The sequence below is a fragment of the Euprymna scolopes genome, chromosome 6, assembly GCF_053919585.1.
Source record: "Euprymna scolopes isolate OS-2025 chromosome 6, ASM5391958v1, whole genome shotgun sequence".
Lineage (NCBI taxonomy): Eukaryota > Metazoa > Mollusca > Cephalopoda > Sepiida > Sepiolidae > Euprymna > Euprymna scolopes.
Window position 1 is genome coordinate 149,355,747 of NC_136487.1, and position 5,431 is coordinate 149,361,177.

Sequence of the window (5,431 nt, forward strand, 5' to 3'; positions counted from 1 at the left end):
TATTATTCTTTTCTTATTTCTTTTTTAACGACAAATTCTTCATTCAGCTGATTTATTTATCCATTTATTTCGAATGGTTCTGTTGATAGGATTGGTTCGTTCGATTTCTGTTCCTAGATTTGGTTGAGCTTTTTTGAACGACGATAACGCTTTTATGCATTGCCAAGAACTGTGTCGATATTTTACTTGAATTGGATTATTAAAATTAAGTTTTAGGGAAAGGAGTAAATGAAAACATGTATATTCAGTCTGTATATCCTTTATTTTCTTCCTTCGCTAAAACACAACATTTATATATTCCAACTTTGATTAAGTGGTCGTTAGTTATAGGAATTATTTAAAGATATTATAGTTGGCCAAAATAGCCTCTCCCAAAGCAGGGACCACATCACAATCTTGTGACTCCGTGTTGAATACGAAACCACAACTATCTGATAACAAAGTGATATATATATATATATATGTATATATATGCTATATGCTATATGCTATATATATATATGCAGTATATATATGTGTATAATATACATATATATATATAAATGCATTTATATATATTTAATAATTTAAACATTAGTATATATATATATTTAATAATTAAATAATTATTATAGTAAACAATTATGTATATATATGTGTGTGTGTGTGCGTGTGTGGGGGGGGGTAGTGTGTGTGGGGGGTGAGTTATGATTCATATAAAAGAAACAAGATATCAACACCACCCATAAAATAACTATCGGCAACCACACCCTGGAGGAGGTAGACAAGTTCACATACCTCGGCCCCTCGATCACCAGCGATTTTCACTGGCATAGAACTCAACATAAGCATAGGCAAAGCAGCCACTGCCATTATTTGTCTAGCCAAGAGAGGAAAACACCTTGTTGGCACTAACCACAAAGATGAGAATATAGCAGGCCTGTGTGCTGAGCACTCTTCTTTGTGATAGTGAGTTCTGGACTTAGTTTTCTTGTCCCATGCTGGCATACCAAGTATGTTTTCCATTCTAATTCAGGGACGCTTGCGTTAGCTCGGTCAAGTGTGTAGGATGGGAGCTGGTTGCATCCCAAAGGACACCCGTATTGTGAGCTGGTCTCTGGAACATGGCCAATCGGACGATCAACTCTGGGCTACGAGAACTTCAGAGACCTGAAGTCTAGTCACATTCAGCCACAAGATCTCGAGTCGGAGACATCCTATCGCACAGCCTGGCGAGCAAAGGTCAAGGACGGAATGAAATTAGCAGAAAAGAAGAGAAAAAGACAATGAAAGAGAACCCACAGGCAAGAGAGGATACAGTCATATCCTGCCACCCCCACCACCCTACCGTTTACTACGCCTGCATCAACTGTTAATGTAGCTACAAATATAAAATTGGACTATTTAGCTACAACTCTATTTAACTAAACTAAGTCAGAATTCCATTGTCTCAAAAGACCGAAAGTTGTCATTATATATATGGGTGTGTAATGTCATCATATATATGGATGTGTAATGTCATTATATATATATATGGATGTGTAATGTAATTATATATATTGATGTGTAATGTCATCATATATATGGATGGGTAATGTCATTATATATATATATAGAGATGTGTAATGTCATCATATATATGGATGTGTAATGGCATTATATATATGGATGCGTAATGTCCTTATATATATGGATGGGTAATGTCATTATATATATATGGATGTGTAATGTCATCATAAATATGGATGTTTAATGTCATTATATATATGGGTGTGTAATGTTATTATATATATGGGTGTGTAATGTCATTATATATATGGGTGTGTAATGTTATTATATATATGGATGTGTAATATCATCATATATGTGGGTGTGTAATGTCATTATATATATGGATGTGTAATGCTATCATATATATGGGTGTGTAATATCATTATATATATGGATGTGTAATGTTATTATATATATGGGTGTGTAATATCATATATATGGGTGTTTAATGTCATTATATATATATGGATGTTTAATGTCATTATATATATGGATGTGTAATGTAATTATATATATGGGTGTGTAATGTCATCATATATATGGATGTGCAATGTCATTATATATATAGATGTGTAATGTCACCATATATATGGATGTGTAATGTCATCATATATATGGATGTGCAATGTCACAATATATATGGATGTGTAATGTCATTATATATATGGATGTGTAATGTCATCATATATATGGATGTGTAATGTCATTATATATATGGATGTGTAATGCCACCATATATATGGATGTGTAATGTCATCTTATATATGGATGTGCAATGTCACAATATATATGGATGTGTAATGTCATTATATATATGGATGTGTAATGTCATCATATATATGGATGTGTAATATCATCATATATATGGATGTGTAATGTCACCATATATATGGATGTGTAATGTCATCTTATATATAGATGTGCAATGTCACAATATATATGGATGTGTAATGTCATTATATATATGGATGTGTAATGTCATCATATATATGGATGTGTAATGTCATTATATATATGGATGTGTAATGTCATTATATATATATGGATGTGTAATGTCATCATATATATGGATGTGTAGTGTCATTATATATATGGATGTGTAATGTCATCATATATATGGATGTGTAATGTCATCATATATATGGATGTGTAATGTCATCATATATATGGATGTGTAATGTCACCATATATATGGATGTGTAATGTCACCATATATATGGATGTGTAATGTCATCATATATATGGATGGGTAATGTCATTATATATATGGATGGGTAATGTCATTATATATATGGATGGGTTATGTCACCATATATATTGATGTGTAATGTCATCATATATATGGATGTGTAATGTCATCATATATATGGGTGTATAAATTCATTATATATATGGGTGTGTAATTTCATCATAAATATGGATGTGCAATGTCATTATATATATATATATATATATATATATATATATGGGTGTGTAATGGCATTATATATATGGGTGTTAATGTCATTATATATATGGGTGGGTAATGTCATTATATATATGGGTGGGTAATGCCATAATGTATATGGGTGTGTAATTTAATCATATATATGCGTGTGTAATGTCATCATATATGTGGATGTGTAATGTCATTATATATATGGGTGTGTAATGTCATTATATATATGGGTGGGTAATGTCATAATTTATATGAGTGCGTAATGTCATTATATATGGGTGTGTAATGTCATCATATATATTGATGGGTAATGTCATTATAGATATGGGTGTGTAATTTCTTCATATATATGGGTGTGTAATATCATTATATATATGGGTGTGTAATGTCATCATATATATATATGGATGTGTAACGTCATCATATATATGGGTGTGTAATGTCATCATATATATTGGTGTGTAAATTCATCACATATATGGGTGTGTAATATCATCATATATATGGATAGGTAATGTCATTATATATATGGGTGTCTAATTTCATAAAATATATGGTGTGTAATATCATCATATATATGGATGTGTAATGTCATCATATATATGTATGTGTAATGTCATTATATATATGTATGTGTAATGTCATTATATATGTGGGTGTGTAATATCATCCTATATATGGGTGTATAATGTCATTATCTATATGGGTGTGTAATGTCATTATATATATGGGTGTGCAATGTCATTATATATATGGGTGTGTAATATCATTATATATCTATGGGTGTGTAATGTCTTCATATATATTTATGGGTAATGTGGCTCGAAAATGTGTTTACAGTTCTTAGATCGATTATTTCTTAAAAATCTTAAGTATACACGAAAGTTCCAATCTGTTTATTTCATTTCGTTGTAAAAACCGGTTTCAAATCAACTATTTTTTAAAACAATGTTATCTACGTTTAAGTATTAAACAGAAACTATTAAAATAATACGAGAAATACATTCGATAATCTGTTTTTATATATGAAGATAAACAAATAATGGATGCTATGTTGATTGACTTATATTTTCTTGTCGAGATAAATATGAAAATAAGACATAACACGTCGAACATGCGAAAATCGTATTGATTGCCATGAATACCAGTAACTTAAAGTTAGAAATCGTTTTATCACACAAAAAAGATAATGGACAAGTGAGCGCACCAGCCTTGATATCAAAAGCTTAAGTGGCAAGAGACAAATCAGTCTAATAGAAAAGAGAAAATTAGTAAAATATCTGAAATAAATCAAAACCAATAAATTTTACGTTTAAGATTTATTTTGAAAACTTGGGATCATCAGTTCCTATCAATGTTGTACACCAAATTATACTGCAGTAACATTTTCAATAAAAAAAATCAATGTCTTTATAAATATGTGTGTGCTGTTTATGCGTGTTTGTATGTCGCCGTCACTGTCTTTATCAACACTTTTCTTCTAGTGGGTGCCATAGAAATGAGCTTCTTTTCATTAAGAAAGAGGACATAAGGAGGCGTTTGCTGAGAGTTGTCTTCAGTGGTTTATTTGGAAAGAATTGACTACATAGCTTTCTAACTAAACTGAAATGACTGGTGCACATGGACGACCACATCGAATTAACATTAGCCTTAGATTACAAAATTTTCTACATTGTTGGCTGTGTCTCATTCGCACAGCTTCCACAAAGAGATTGATCTGAAAGAATTTGTTTCTATCAGCGCAAAAACGTGACGTTATCCGTTATCGTTCGACTCATACATTTTTTTTGTTTTGCTGTTTAGCTTTGAACATCACATGTCAGTAATCCTTGATTTAACCTTGGAAATTGTTTTGCAGATATGTGTTACTGTCTTGCACTCAGTGTGACTCTTATCTAAATGCATACTAGTTAACTTAATTGTCATCATTAATTCCGAACATGCGTGAATCTCCGGAAGAAAGTGTTTGTTTCTTAAATATTAAAAGCATAGTTTGCAAAACGGTGAAAGAAATACAAATAGCTCTTGAGGATATAAAATTAACGTTAAAATTGTATACATTCATTACAGAGAAAACAAAAGAGTTGGCAAAATAATGAGATGCTATTAGTCCACGAAAAATGATAATGTGCATCGCCTAAGCAACAATTAACTAATGGGCGCAAAAGTAAAACTCTCTTAGAAAGTTCGATAAGTGATAAGAAAATCGAACTATAAATTAGCTTGCAACCAGCTTATCACGACTCCACAAACAAACAATTTAAACATTTCCCGCTAAAAGATTCGCGTATCTTTTAGCTCGGCTGGAAACTTTGTTGAATAATTATTGTCTGCTATATTTGCAATGGGTGTGAAACTTTCAACCTGACATCAACCATTGCATACAAAAGTCAGCAACAAACTGCTGCATCTTATTAACACATACATATTTCTCATTACTCAAGAGCAGAAAGGGAGCACGAG